Source organism: Epinephelus fuscoguttatus, linkage group LG2 (assembly GCF_011397635.1).
Source record: "Epinephelus fuscoguttatus linkage group LG2, E.fuscoguttatus.final_Chr_v1".
NCBI lineage: Eukaryota > Metazoa > Chordata > Actinopteri > Perciformes > Serranidae > Epinephelus > Epinephelus fuscoguttatus.
In genome coordinates this window covers 32,894,582-32,911,227 of record NC_064753.1, presented here as the reverse complement: position 1 = coordinate 32,911,227, position 16,646 = coordinate 32,894,582, and the positions used below count along the sequence as shown (strand labels likewise).

General features: G+C 39.9%; 1 long non-coding RNA gene across 1 annotated transcript; it reads left to right on the top strand.

Moving 5' to 3' along the window:
* The first annotated feature begins 1,294 nt into the window (after positions 1-1,294).
* LOC125902828 (uncharacterized) lies at positions 1,295-16,530 on the top strand. The gene is made up of 5 exons (XR_007451187.1): positions 1,295-1,344; positions 1,659-1,717; positions 9,539-9,598; positions 15,927-15,992; positions 16,462-16,530. It is a non-coding gene; the product is annotated as an uncharacterized LOC125902828 (long non-coding RNA).
* The last annotated feature ends 116 nt before the right edge of the window (positions 16,531-16,646 follow it).

Genomic DNA, 16,646 nt, shown 5'->3' with positions numbered 1-16,646 from the left:
AAAACCCGGCTCATCGATTGGCCAGGACCAAAAATGGAAATCCATCCCCTTCAGCTGGCAGCCAGCAACTGCGATATATAGTCCTCTGACCACATATCAATACATCTGCCCACAAAAGATTTTCCAACTTTTTCTTTTTTTACCTCTGCATCTCCCATTGGCTGTTGGCTTTGTTTTTTTTTTCCTACCCAAAATGCAATGTGCTCTACGTCACTTCCTCTCTTTGGTTTACTTCCTCTCTTTGGTTCGCAGGATAGTCCGTTTGCATTTCCCACTGTAAGCGAACCGCACCAGGGTTCACTTGCAAGTGAACTGAGACCTCCAGTTTTCAAGCGTACCAACCGAACTATTTGTGGAAGCGGACAAGGATTCATTTAAAGCAGACCAAATATAGCGCCAATGTGAATGGGTCCTTAAGCTTGTGTTAACCACAGACCACAGGATTCATTCTTGGCACACTCTATACAATCCTGTAGTACCTGAGCAGCTGCTCTCTTCTCACCTGGGGTCTCATTTATGAACATTGCATATGCACAAAAAGAGGCCTAAAAAAGGTGTGCGCCACATCCCACCCAAAAGTTGTGATCTATAAAAACAGACTTGATGGGAGAAACTCTGACTCATGCATATGAACATTTTGAAGATGGGAAATTATCAATGCAGGTGGTGAGGTGGAAGCTGTCAATTATTGTCTGGCGCACACCATTTTTGGCTTTTGTCTATATGGATATTTTTAGTAGGGATCCTATGCACTGTTTTATAAATTAGACCCCTGGACATCTGACAGAGGGCGTGTCTGTCAAATACTAGTTTTCCACAAAATTCTTAGTTGACCTCTCAAAGCAGATAGAAGTATTCATAACTTAAGTAAATATTAATAATAATGTATTTTACCACAGCCTAGTGCTCATTGTTCCAACTGCCCATTTTACAACTTGTTGTGTCATCCAAACTTTATTTTTTTTCTTGTATATTCATTTTATTTTTATGATGTAGCCTATTTATATATTACCCTATATATATTTTGATTATTTATTATTTTTTGAAACACAAAAATCCCTCATAATGATTCCTTTATAGAAGTATTTCACTGCGGTAAAGATGGTCTTTTTGTCTTTTTTATAAAACTGCTCTGTTTATGCAGTAGAAAGACACATACTTTGACAATTGGTGCTACTTGCCCAGAGAAAACAGAGGAAAAGGGGGCTGTGGCGTAGAAAACCTACAACTACCAGAATGCAATGCGCCGCACCTAACCTGTTGTGGGTGATGAACTGCAGCTTGGCCGTTGGGAAACAAAATGGCGGCCGTCTTGTCACAACTGACGTCGAATACAGTTAAACGGTGAGTTAAAATATGTTTGTGAAACCTCTTAGGTGAGAAATAGGCAACGTAGCAACATATTCTTGGTTTATACTTTATTATCACCGCCTACTTTTACCGTTTCACCTCAGTATTTTCAGCCTTTGTTTTTACAATACAGGAAACAGTCTTGATAGTAGGTTTACCACTGCTCATTTACACATACCCACATTTTTATGATACAAAAGTGGTTGAAAATCGTGTAAGTGTCCCTCAAAGATATAATTCAGTTAGATTTTTATGAATAAGGTTTGTAGTTGACATTTTGTGCTTTATTTCTCACATTTACCACACAGATGCTGATACAAGTTGCCCTCCAGAATGCATAGAACAATCAAACTTTTCAAATCATAAGGTAATTAAGATTTGCTCTGAGTTCCAATACCCATGCTATCATAGTATGCCAGAAAAAAGATTTAGTATGTCTCAATACATAGTATGTCAAATGCAGTATGCCAAAAATACCAGGATGTTCTACTACATCCGGTCAGATATTGCAGTATGCAAACCAGCAGGTTTTTTTGGCTATTCTGACCCACAATCCTCTGCGTAGTGGACGATGCGTCACATCGACTGAGCCACAGAGGTGACAGCTGTTGGAGGATGCAATGATGGTTGACAGTGCATTCAAGCTACTGATGACCAGTTGAATAGTAATAATATATTGATTGTTTAAGCGAACAAAAAATATCATCAACATTACAAACAACAAAGGGACATAACTATAAAAAATACAATGAAAGAGAAATGGAGAAGTAATTTATTTCACTGTCGCACAGATAACATGTTAGAATCTACAGTTTATTTCTTTACATTGCAGAGTAACAGCAGCACAGCTCTTTGGCTTGATCTCTGTCTCTGGAGAACTCAGTGGTGCTTGTTTTATCTCCAAGGTAACGGATATAAAAGCAAGAGGGTCAAAGTAAGTTAAGTAAGTAAAAAGAAAAATTATGCGATTCATTGGTTAGATATGTTTTGCACTGATGACAGGTCTGCAGCAGGTCCAGAGCTCTGTGTTATCTTAACTGTATCTTTGGTGTTAGCTTTGCTTAACGTGTTAGAGGCAGGAGTGTCACTTTTCGCCACTTACTATAATATGTTGCTTGGCCTGCATGTGTGGAAACAGCTCACAAGCCACAAGAGAAGACCATCCTGTAAACAGTGGAACTAGTGGTTACACGTGTATTTTAATGGCTCTGGCTGGAAGAATGATTTTTTCCCTCGCAGTAAACCGATAAATTGAACCAAAAAAGTCGACACATCAAAGCGTTGGATATGTGAAATGTTGACATGTTTTTCAAGAGTGATTGAAGTCAAACCACATCAACAAATCAAAATGATTGGATTTTTAATCTTGGACAGGTGCTCAAAGTGCGGTTATTCTTTGTAGAGACTGCCTTTGGCATTTTTCATTACTGGTAATTGGTAGTTGAAAAACCTGGACAGTAATAGGATACTGTTCGCTTTGCAGAGAACCAAGAAATGAAGGGGGGATATTAATGGACCCCTGCATTTTAACAAAGGTGAAGACAGGTATTTTTTTTTTTTTTTGAATAGCTCTCATTGAAGTAGTTTCTCCGTGCTGGAGTGAGTCCAATTACAATACACTTTGGTGTCTTCAAAATCACTCTGAGGTAAAGCTTCAGATAGTATGAACCGTTGTCTTTGGAGTCTTTTATCTCTGCACACTGAAGAAGGCCTCCTGGGACCTTCTAAGGAAAATAGTGCTGAGCGCTGCTTAAACGTATACAGAGATTAATTTCATATTCCCATCGAGGTTTCTGTTTCACTCGAAATTATTACTGTGACCTTGACAACGGCTAACGTTTAGCCTCAACTTAGACGGGAGCTTTAATCATCACAGTGCAGACGCAGACAGGGCTTTGTATCATTCTTGAAGTTGTTCATGGTAAAGCCAGTGTTTTCAGAAGCTTAACTGTGCACACGGGGCATGCCTTTCAGTGAGTCAAGGAGACGAATTGTTGTGAAATATGAGTGAGGTCATTTTTAACTGAGGAGGGATTAATACTACGGTAACATTGCTTTTCCTGAGCAAGTTGTATGGCCTGACAGGCTGTATGTATTTCGTAATGTCTTAATGGTATTAACAGCATCAGCCTAATGTGTTTTATCAGTATTTCCCTTGGCTTACTGCATTTCCGCATTACATATTCAAAACATTGTTTGTCCAATACTTAGGTTCATGAGCAAAGATGACCATCAGCCTCAGCTGCTCTTTGTGTTTGGTGCTAATCAGTAAATATTAGCATGCCATTACGCTCAAGTACGATAATGAACATGGTAAACAATTAACCTGCTAATCATCAGCATGATAACAGGTGCTACTGGCATGGTCTTTTAACTATAATGATGATAATAATAATACATGTATTTGGTATAGCAGCACCATTCATAGAAATAAAATTCACAAAGGGTTTCTCAAAAGAAGAAACATTAAAACATACAAAACCAAAGGCAGCACAACATTAAAAGCATAAGCCACAAGATTAAAGCAAAAGAAAAGACCATAAAACACAGACTAAATATGGGCAACTGAGGACCCCAAAAGAAATACACCAAGGAATAAGCACTCGACATCTTAGGGAGAGACAAAGGCCATTTTAAAAAGATGGGTCTTCTGTTGTTCTTTAAAGGCCTCTAGTGCAACTGTAGACTGTATGCCTCATGGAAGAGATTTCCATAGTGTTGGAGCCACTGCTTCAAAGACCCTCAGATTTTATTTTATTTTTTTACTTGGAACAATAGTCATTTTCTGTATGAAAAAAAAAATGGATCTATTTTCTTCCAATAGTGGTTTAGCAATAGTATCCTGTTGTCAAGTCAGTTATTCAACCAACAAACCATATAATATTTATGCTGAGTCTGTCTAGCACTATGGAATCCCTCTTTCACCAAGGGATTTCTCAGTTGTCTTTGATGTCGTCCCTTTGAGTACTGTTTTGCTTTTTTAAGTTTTTAAAGGTGCAGTATGCAGGATTTAGGTGCATCTGTTGGCAGGAATGTATATAATATTCATAACTATGTTTTTTATTACTTTATAATCAGCTAAAATGAAGAATCCTTAAAGGGATAGTGCACCCAAAAATGAAAATCCATCCATTATCTACTCACCCATATGCCGATGGAGGCTCAGTCTCACTCCATCTGATGAAGTTTCAGAGTCCTCACAACACTTGAACGTGAACGCAGTGCACAGAGAGGCAGTTAGAGCTACAGGCTACAATGAGGCAAAAAAAGAGTTCAAATGACGTTTTTCTAAACAACTCTTTATGTCAGGGCTTCAGCACACTTGGATCACTACGGACGAGCAGTATGGAGATATTTTGTGGTTTCAATTATGTGTTTTTGGACGTTTGAATCTGGGGTGCCGTAAGCCTCCATTAGTTGGAGTTGTGCTGCTACCCCCTCTCCCCTGGGATCTCCGCAAGTGATGTGAGGACTCTAAAACTTCACCTGAGCCTCCATCGGCATATGGGTGGGTAGATAATGGCTGAATTTTCATTTTTGGGTGCGCTATCCCTTTAAGTTTTTGTTACCTTACCTGTTAGTATGTATGAGCGGATCCTCGTCCACTGAGTCGGCCATGTTGTTCTACAGTAGTCCTATGTATGATATATCGATATATTTCAAGCAAAATATAAATTTAGACGACCGCGTCAAGTTGCATTATGTAACGTATACCAGTCTATATCTCTCCTCTCTCACACTCTCAGCACAGCTCCACCCCACTCACTCACAAGTTCTACAGCCCTGCTATTTATTTTATATAAGTTTTCACTTACATGTTGTGCAGCTGTATATTTTTATACAGGGAAGAAAATCCCTGTCTTTGCATTTTATTTTGATCAGTCTGTTTTTACAAAAGTGCTCGTGTCATCTCAAATGTGGCTTTGACTTGCAACTGAAAACATGCATCCCATTTCGTAGAAAATACTGAGATACATATCGTGTATGGCCAGTCAGCCTGCAAATACCTAGATATGAATTTTTGTCCATATCGCCCAGCCCTAAGCCATAGTAGCTCTCCTACACACTTGGCACACAGGAGAGGTTTGAGTTCTGCAACCTCACTGCTACAGTAGGTGGCACTAAATTCAACACACCAGTTATGTAACGGAAATGGCAGTCACTCCATACTGTAAGATGCGACTAAAGCAGCTCTTGGTAAAACTTGTTTTTCATGGCAAACTAAGAATGAAAATAAGGCGATCCATCAGCTTTTCAGCACAACATCATAAGAACACCATCTGCTTTATCATATTGGTCCACATTTGGTGAAAACAGTGTTTGGATAGAGTTTGGTCATTGAAACTAAGTTTTTTGTGACTAACACAGTCAAAGAGATATCCTCTAAAATGCTTCACAGTTTTCCAACTAATAGATATTTGCAGAAACTTAAGAAAGACATTGATGTAAGGTTGCTCAGAGAGACACTGGTGCATTTATTTTGGTCTCGCCCCACACAAAGCACCTGTGGAGTAAATTGTTTTTTTGCTGATCATATCTGTCCTCACTTTGTATTAGTTTTAAAGTGTTGATTGGGTCCACTGAATTGGACAGAAATCTCTGCTCACAGTTTGATTATTAATTTGCCTCCTGTATTATTTGGACTAAATTTTATATTCACAAACCAAATTCTCAAGCAAAAAGCTGAATTTTCAGAGCTGTCTGTATCAAGCAGCACATATTCTCTGTGTCTGAATGTGCAGACAAAAAAGCTGTTGAAACATATAATCAATGTGAAATATTTATTTATTTGTTTTTCTTTTTATCTTCTTTTGTTACAAACTTTAGTCCCCTGACGTGTTGTAATTGTAGACTGTGGTATTCCTTTTGTATACACAAGATGTTTTCATGATTCATGACTACATATTTGATGTTTATTTTTCTCAATAAAGTTGCTTTAAGAAAATCATCAGCATCTTACTGTGAGCATGTCAGCATGCTGATGTTAACATTTAGTTTAAAAGGTCTAGTATGTAGGATTTAGGGTGCTTTCAGACCTAGAGTTCACTTGCTTTGGTCTAAATCAGGGACTAATTTCTTACCAAGCTGCATAATTGCCTAGAGTTGGTTTGTGTTCTCACAGCAGCATTTACAAGCGGACCAGATAAAATGCTTGCGAAATCTGCTCTTGATTGGTCAGAATTTCAATGCGGGAAAAATCCTGGAAGTAAACAAAACGTTGAAGAAGAGTACACTTGCAAGATAAATGTGACACTTTCTAATGTCACAATGGAGGGACAACTACGCAGGTTGATTTTAGCGCGGGTCATCGTGGACTATATTGCCGTCATTGTTCATTTTAGTCAAACCATACAGTTTGAAAACGAGGCGCAGCTCCAAATAGAAAACAATGTTTTGATGCATTGGATGTGCTGAATGTGCATATTGAGGCAGTACAGGAGGAGGTGCACATTAATAATCCTCCGGGACTGTAACATGCTCATGTTTAACCCAAACAATGTGTAATGCGTTGGTTCAGATCGAGGTCGGAACACATTCTCACCACAGATGAGCCCTACAAGAGTTCGTTTATAACGGGTCCATGTCATTGGTCCGACATCCCATTAGTCCGATGGTCCGCGGTGCTGAACGGCTCCCGGCAGGCGTATTTCTGCCTTGATGGTGCGCCGCGACCGGCTCTGTTTTTGTGTTTTTTGTGCCTAAACCTAACCAGACCTTAACCACAGGGCATCATGATGATTTCGGAACAATGGGTTTAATATGGTCGGAACAATGGGATATAGGACCAATGGGCTGTTGGACCAATGGGCAGTTCCCGTTTGTAACCAGACTGAGACCACCTCTTCAAGAACGTCTCGGTCAGGTTTTTTTGGCGCGCACCTGAGTGCGATTGCTGTGTTCACACCTGCCCAAACGAAACGCACTTAGAGGGCAAATGAACTATGATTGAACCAAACCAAACAGGGCTGGATGTGAAAGCACCCTTGTGCCATCTAGCAGTGAGGTTGCTGAACTGAAAATTCTCCCATGTGCCAAGTGTGTAGGTCAACTACACTGGCCAATCTGAAAATGCAAATGGCCCTATCTAGAGCCAGTGTTTGATTTGTCTGTTCTGGGCTACTGTTGAAACAACATTGCGGATTCCGTTGAAGAGGACCAGGGGCCTGTTGTTCGAAACCTAGATAAGGGATTAAGCCGGGATATGTTGGTTATCCTGGCTTAACTTAGCGTTGATTCGGTTGTTTGAAAGCAGAGGCACATATGTTGCCATGGATATTTATTCTGCGCACTTAGCCTGGTCCCGACCAGGCTAACAACCAGGCTTAGTTTGGCCTCATGCCTTATCTGTCCAGTCAGCTGTCAATGCGATTGGAAATCAATGTGTTTTACTGTCATTTCATGTTCTTATGTGTATTTGCCTCATTTTTGAACAAAATACATTAAGCCTACAATAATTTAAAAAAAAAACATTTAACATTTAAAACATTATTTTAAAAGGCAGCTATTTTAATAAAAAACCTTATTAAGGCAACTATTTTAACTAAAAACGTGCTAAAAAAAAAAGTATGACAAATAATGTGATCAGTCACTGTCTGATTGGAGCTGGGCAGAGAAAGAGAGAAATAACATTGATTCATACATTGCGTCATGCTTACAGTGTGCATTAAAATCACTTACTTCTTTCTCTAGTTTCTTAATTTCTAAGTCCAATTTCCTTAAGGTTTTTCTTTTAATTTGTCAATTTGTCTTACACTACAAGACAATCCAAAGTCAGACAGTCCACATAACACCAATGGTTGATTAATGAATGAATAAAATGATTGATTCCATGTACAGTATACTGGAATAATGTACCTTGTATGAAGAGGGTGGTTCCCCCCCTCCGTCCTCCATCATTGGCCTGCCTCGGTTCTGATCCAGGGCGAGCTCTTCTGCTGGTGTGAGACCAGGAGTTGCTTAACTTCCACTGCTCACCTTTTAAGGTGAAGTGTACAACTGTTAATTTGTGGAAGGAACTTTAATTGTAATTATGACAGATTCATGTGCGCACCAAGTGTATATTTTTAGATTACTTACGCATTCAGTCGGTCCGCAATTGTTTGCCACGTGCTCTCTCTCTGCTTTATTATCGCTGCAGTGTTTCCTTTCTTCGTGAATATATGTTTTACCTCTTCATAAGTGTCCATGATGAGATGCTGCTCACTGGGTGAGAAGTATGCGGCACGCGTCCTCTCCATTGCTGCATCGGTGAATCTGTGATCGATCTTGGGGTCTATTTAAGAAAGCCGTAGACGCACACTCACCTAAATAAGTTACACCTGGCTTGACAAAGCCGCGCCTCCTCAGCCTGGCTTGGTGTTCGAACAACCAATTAACCCAGGATGGACTTAGGGGAATTTGTCCAGCCTCGCTTTTCCACTTATCCTGGATTGGTTAATTATACTTTCGAACAACAGGCCCCTGCTGTGTATGTAGATATAAAAGGTGTGTATGTAGGTATAAAAAGCTCATTCTAAGGTAATAAAAACAAAAGATTCTTATTTTCAGGTAAAATTATACACCAATAAAAACATAGTTATTAATATTATACGGTGTCTGCCAATAGGTGCCCTTAAATTCTACACAATGGACCTTAAAAATATCATTGTTCTTAAGTGCAGCCTCACAGAGCGTCTAGCCTGGCCATAGATTGTAAGTCTTGCTTTATGTTATCTGAATGAATGTCGCCTACATTATTGCATTTTATTGCTTTTTTCTTTGCTTTCTTTATTTTTAAATTGATTTTGAAATTAAATGCACATCATAAAAGTCCAGGTTTGAATCTGAAGCCACTCTAGTGTTCATCTTACTCACAGGTCTGAGGTCTGCATAGCATTGTGTGATCTTTTAGTTAAATTCCTCCTACACAAACCTGACACACGCAACCGTCTACCTTGCACTAGACAAACACAACTACTGTTACAAGCTCAAGTAGGGAAGAGTAGCACTGATGCCAACAGGTGGAGCTCAGGTCAAGTGCTGCTGTCGACATTCAGTGTAAAAATACAGAGACATTATGGATATAATCACAGATACATTTTACTGAACATTCAAAGCTTGGATCCAACAGTAGGGTTAAGAACCTGCATTTATTCATGACTGCACTGTATCGTTTCTATTATTCATTTATTTCATTTTTCATTTTCAGACAGAAAGAGAACAGTCAGCGTCAACGAGCACCACACCGAGCCACCCCGCTGCCCCATAGGTACTTTGTACATTTCTTGATGTGTGTTTTCAGACATTAATGGCAAGCTGAAGGCACAATGGGACACATACGCAGTCGCACACACCTCCCACCACCTGGAGATAGCAGCCTGTGCCTTCTTACTCTCTTTTCTGTGTTCAAGCCTTTTTTTTTTTTTTTTACTCTGAGAATGGGGTAAACAGTCCCATCAATATAGTGTTTTCCCGCTGTCTACCCACCCACTGCTTCCAGATTATCAGACAGGACTACAGCGCAGGTTTCACAATAAATCCTCTCATCCCTTCCCTCCCTGGCTTTCCTCCTCACTCATCTTCTTTTTTCATCACTCTGAGTTTCCTCCTCTCTCTTTCGCATCTCACTCTCCCACTAAGGTGAAGACGAACAACACAAAATTGTACAATCTCAATCTTTTCCTTCTCACAAAATGAGGGATGCACATATAAAATCTAATATAAATGATGTATATTTATATGCCAATATAGTTTATCACTTTGATTTATATCAGCTGCCACGGTATCAGTCGTAGGTGTCTGCCAATTCGACCTGAAATCTAAATTTGGCAGACTCACCGGGACATGAGCCATGAGTGCTGGGTTTATTCTCCCTGCGCTGAGAACTGGGATCAGGTGTGAGGATAAGTGACCATAAATAAGCCCGAAATATGTGTGCAGGAGTCTAATATTTATGAAAATGTAATTTGATGTACTGCTGTGGTGTCAAGTGAACCTGCTGTCTGGTTGAAAATAAATTAATAAATAAAAAAAATCTAGTTAAAGGAAGTTGAGGGAAACCAGCAGGTGACAGACAGAAGGACAAATTTAACAAAACTGAGGAATAAAAAAGACTGGAAACACCTAGAAATAAATTATACTAATATTAGTTTCAATGGACTAAGTAATCTTTTATTTTCAGAGCAAAGAGGTTGTTATCTCATCGTTATTTTCATCGTCTTTATCCCCATGTCTGCTCTTGGAAGGTCAGTTGGCCTCACAATGCAAAACTGCAGAGTGTACAGCACACCACAGAGCGCTAATTTGGCACACGGTGAGACAATAGGACGTGCTGTCACTAATCCTTGAAATGAGAAAAATCACATGTGCAGTAAATGCGTTCTGGTTTAGGAAGGAGAAAAAAATTAATTAATCTTCCCGTTGTTCACTTCTTACTGCTAAAAATGCCCCTGACATAATTCACGAAATGCTTCTCAGCTGCTTTGTCCTGAATCAAAATCTTCACATTTTATCCACGCACCAGCTGTAGCATTACCATCATCACTTTCAGTGATGTTCTGGGAGAAGAGCTCCATTTTATTTACTGACCTACTTATCACAGCTCACACAAGCATGGCTGCCTCTACTAAGACCATCCCCATGGCCACTGACCCATTTGCCAGACAAGCCAACCTTCGAAATTTCAAAATTTTCAGATCACATAAGTCACGCTTAAATCTCCTCCCCTAATATTTCTCCTCGGCTGCACACTGCCACCTTGTATCCCCCTCTTCCAATTCCCACCCACTTTTCTATCCCGCCGTTCTCCGGTGCAAGGTGGGTGTCCCGCTTCACATCAGTTCGTGACTGAGGTCTGACACATCCTCTTACTGCATCCAGGGCAGACGCACTGCCAGTTCCATTTATGACACGAGCCGATACATTATTCATGCTTCTTAATTAGGTAGTGAAGCAGCAGCTTATACTGGTGAGACATTTAGTGGATCAGGTTCTTGGATGGCACTTTCAACATGACTTTGCCACGGCATACAAAAGCAAACTCGATAAGAAATGGCACTTTGACAGAGGATGTGGTATTTTTAACTGCAAGTGATGCTGTTATTGTGAACGCTAAGAAAGGTGCAAATGAACATGGTACTTTATGAACATCACAGCACAAAGAGTGCAAGTCACATTGAAGTAGTGCTGCACGATTTGGTACAAATGTGCGATTGCGATTATGGTGGACAATATTGCAATTTGCGATTGCGATTACAATATAATTACAATAAAATGCAATAAATAAATGGTATCATGAGTCTTTTTGCTTGATTCAGTGTTTCCCCTACATTACATTAGGGGGGCACTGACCTGACAGAGTTATTGTTATGGACAGACAGTGTTCAATGACCATCAACAGACTGAGCACAGTCAAACACGCTGCTCACACAGTAGCGCAGCACAGAACTGTACACACAGCAGAGCGAGCCTGTGTTACGTTCAGGCGTTGTCACGTAAATGACAAATTCCAGCGCCATAGCACAACAGAGCAGCATGTCAAGTGGGCCGAACCCGAGCAAAATTGCTCAATTTTTCATTTGTTACGGAGTCCATGATTTCCCTGTGACACTTACAAATGTTTGCTTAACTGTGCTTGGATGTTGTTTTATGAGGCTCTGGCTGCTTTCAGTTGTCTCTTTGTCTTTAACATTACACGGCTCGTCTTTCTCTCGCATGCACTCTTCCCACTTTTCCCTGTGCTGTCTCAAGTGTTGATATAGATTGGTCGTGTTGCCACGGGACGTGGCGACATTAACTTTTAAACTTTTACACAGCACGTCTTTCAGGTACGGCGACGTTGGACAGAAATACGTACTGTGTAAAAGTTTAAAAGTTAAAGTCCCCACGTCGCGTCTCCAGTGCTGATATAGATTGGTCGTGTTGCTGCGGGACGTGGCGACTTTAACTTTTACACTTACACAGCACGTCTTTCTGTTCAACGTCGCCGTACCTGAATCCAAAGTATCTAATAATGTACGTTGCATTTTTTTCGCCACCAACTCAGGCTGTTCATGGTCGAGCTCATGCTCTTCTTCAGCGTCTGTGTTGGTCACTGCTGTATGCCAGCTGCACGAACCAGGATAGCTTGTGTCGCGTGATGTCAGCAAACTCCACACACTACAGGAGAGGCAGTCACGTTCACAGGCACACACGTTAACATTTATTTAGCCTACATTAAATCGCAAATCGCAACCTTTTATGTGGTTATGTAATTGCACAGCCTGACATCACGATTGCGATTAGATTAATCGTGCAGCACTACACTGAAGACTTTGAATATTACACACAGAGCTGGTTAACCAGGTTATATTAACTGACTGAATGTGAGAAAACAGAAAAAAGTAGGTAGTAAGTAGAATTTGGCTTTATGGAGAACTGCATAAAAACATTAAAATCCAGAGGAGGAAACAGCAACAAAGTTTTGGACTTGGGCACATTTTCTGCATGTTTCACATTTTCACACCTTAGATATTTACATTTTATACTTAAGTCTGAGTCTGTTTGGCCTTCTTATTCATTTTATGGAGAACTGCATGAAAATATTAAAATCAGGAAGAGGACACAGCAACCAACGCTACAGATTTTTCGACTTTGGTACAATTTCTGCAAGTTTAGAAAACAGAAAAAAGGGAAACATTTTCACATCTTAGATATTTACATTTTACACTTAAGTCTCAGTCTGATTGGCCGCCTTATTCAGCCCTGTCGCCAAGAAATAACATTTATATACAACTTATTTGAAACAGCAAATATGTTTTGCAGTGTAAATTATGTTTTCTGTGTTTTCTAACATTATGAGGAGATGTTGCTAATTAACATGTCTGGCAAGTTGCAAGAATTTTGATACTGAGCGTATCATCAATATGTTCACTGAAAATGTATCTAAGTCATTTTCTGCCAAAAGATGCATATCTGCTTGCACTGACTACAGCATTTTTTTTTTTAAATTAACTTTTTTTTTGTATTAGAATTCAGCTGAAATCACAATCTCTAATGATCTCTTTCTGTAACCTTAACCAAAGTGTATTTGTTGCTTAAACGTAAGACAGGAGTCTGGACACAAACCCGTAGTTTTGGTGTCAAAGTCCTGCACTTAGTACACCTGCCATCCTCCCCAACCACCTTCCTCTGAAGTCTACACGGTACATAAAGGGAGTGTTTTGTTACCTGAAAGATATGTCTTTGAATATAATCCAGACAGCGATCAAGTTGCCACAACATAATTAAGAAAGCATTTTAGTAACATACAAACATAATTTCTAGTAGACAGGGTTGCCTTATTAGGTTGAAACTAGATTAAAAGTTTGATTGGTGGCATTTGAACTATGGCCACCCCCCACACTGATCCACTGACAATAATTAGTTAGTTATACTTTAGTAACAATTGAATTTGCAAGTCTGGAATGGTTTCATTTAGACTTCCACTTTGGACCAAACTACTTGTAAACCAAGGAACTGATCCAAAACAACCCTCTGTTTGTAACCAACGAAGGACCTGGATGGAAATACAGACCATTCAGAGATTTGAGTGGTTCTTCATACTGATGGTGCACAGATTAGCTGATTATAGGCTTCTAATAAACACTCTTTAACTGACACATCATGACCCATCAGAAAATTGGTCTGTATCATGTAGTTCCAATTTGAATTTTATCGTAATTTCAGCTGCAACTACTGATCATTTTTTTGGAAAACTTAATAAAAAATAGTGAAATCACAAAATTTCTCTGAACCCCAGGTGGTGTTTTCAAATGTCTTGTGTTTTTGGAGCAGCAGCCTCTGGGGCTGAAAAAATGAAGCCAGCACTGGAGTGCCAAAAACTGCATTTACTCTAATGGCCACTTGAGGCTGGCTCCAAAATCGAGTCAGTCCCTACAGACCCCCTGATGTTAAAATGGGCAACTTTACAGCAGAAAAAAACATGTTTAACACCCTGGTACAAAATAATGGGTTTGGTCTCTGTAGCTAATTTTCTCATTTATAACAGCTGCACAGCGGGTGAATTTTTATATAACTCACCCATTTTATTAAGGCTTAAGGTTACACATAATGAAGGGCGCACCGCTTTGAGTGACCTCGGTTTCTCAGATAGATCCACTCCTCACTCCTCCTCAGCATGATCTGCTCATCCAAATATGATCACTTCTGGGGCCAAAAAAACAAGATGGCGATGGCCGTGATGTCACCCATTGGTTTGTGGACACCAGTTTGAAGTCTTAAGTTTGGCATTTCAGCTGTTGCCAACCCAGTTTTTGGGAGCCAGAAGTGACCATATTTTTGGATGAGAGGGCAGAGCTGTGGAAGAGCGAGGGAATGGATCTGAATCACAGACTGTAGTAATGTCTCGCAGACAGCCAGTCACTCAAGCGGCCTTGCCTTTGAATATGCATAACTTTGGGCCTTAGTAAAATGTGAACGGGTGAGTTGTATAAAAGTTCTGTTGTACAGGTGTCATCAGTGTTGAAATTAGCATAGAGATCAAGCTGTGAACATGTTTTATTACTGCTGTAAAGTTGGGCATTTTAACATGGGGAGGTCTACGGGGATTTACTCTGTTTTGGAGTTAGCCTCAAGTGGCCATTCGATGAACTGCAGTTATTGGCACTTCCGCATTGACTTCATTTTTAAGCCATGGAGGCTGCCGCTTGTTCAAATCAGGAGTCCGCAAACCAACTTGTGATGTCACATTAGCTACATCTGTTATTTTATACAGTATTATACAGTTAAACAGACTATTTATCAGTTATCTGAAGAGTTGCAGATTGATTTTCTGACAGTCAACTAATCAATTAACTAATTCAGATCTAATTCAATTCAATTTAATTTATAAAGCCCAATATCACAAATTGCAATTTGCCTCAGAGGGCTTCACAGCATACGACATCCCTCTGCTCATTTAACCATCTTTTCTTAAAAAAACCTATAAAATCAATCAGTCTTTGTCTTTTTTGTGCAGCACTTTGCATCAAGCACTTTGATTGGCTGTTAAACACTACAGGAAACAGTGATGTCACCACTAAAATAAGGCAACAAATCACTGTCTGACGCAGCTACACATGTAAATAAAACTGACACAGTAAAAACAGAATCAAACGTTTTCTAAAAATCTGATTTTTGCAGACGTGCCCTCAGCCGTTGGAAATTATTTGGATTCTTCATCGCTGGTTCTACTTCTAATGTTGTTTTAGAATAATGAATATTAAAATAGGTTATTGTAAGGATGATGTTTTTCTGTTTAACACACAGTTGCCTAAATGGCATTTATCATCGTTTCGGGCAATTATTGGTCTGTTAAACTTGTAACAATCAGTTCTGCAAGTCTGTATTTCATCAATATTCGTTTATTCATGAACACATGCAACAAAAAGCTGAATTCTGGCTGCAAATGTTGTACTTTCAGAGCCAACAAATCTGGGCTGCTTTGGGAGCTAAGCCTTTTTAGTCTCCTTGTCAGTTGAAAAAAAAAAAAAAGGCTGCGTGCTGTACCTGTTGGCACCAGAGCTGTGCGCCTCTGACATGGCACTATGCAAAACCTTGTTTCTTCTCTTTTTTTTCAGAGTGCAGATCAGTGTGGTGACAGGCCCAATATCCACTGCAGATTCCTCTCTTTCTCCAGTCAAGTGGTGGGTCAAAAGGGATAAAACCATTTCCTTTCTCTTCTCTGATACGTGCTAATACGCAGTCTGTCAGTACTGAGGTGGCAAGGCCCTCAGGGAGGGTTTTGCACTGAACTATTTCTTGTCTGTAGAAAGATCAGGGAGGGTAATCTCTGTCTCTGCTATCCAGGACTGTGCTGCTGTGTAATTCAGTCTTTATCCTAAATCCGGGGAGAGAAAGACAGCAGAGAGAGGGAGATAGAGGGAGAATTATTTGAAAACCTCCAATGTACGAAACAGGGAAAGAAAAAAAAAGAGTATTTGCAGAAGCGACATGATTGCAAAGGGGTGAGGGCATTGACAAGGGGACACTTTTTCCAGATAGCTGGGTGGAAATACATATTCAGAAAGACTCCTCATCCTCATACAAAGCAGTGCACCCCCAATATACTATTTTAAACAAATTATTCAACAGTCTTATCATTCCGAATTGCAGGCGCTGAACGAGCCCTTCAAAGACAATAAACGCTGCGGACCGAGGTCGTATCAATATCATAGGAGCCAGGTGAGCGTGTTGGTGTATTGAGCCTGCAGTGTTGGTTTTGAGATGAAGCATAAACACACAGAGAGTGGGTGGAGAAAACAACAGCATCTGGTACATTTTAAAAAGCCCAACTTTTT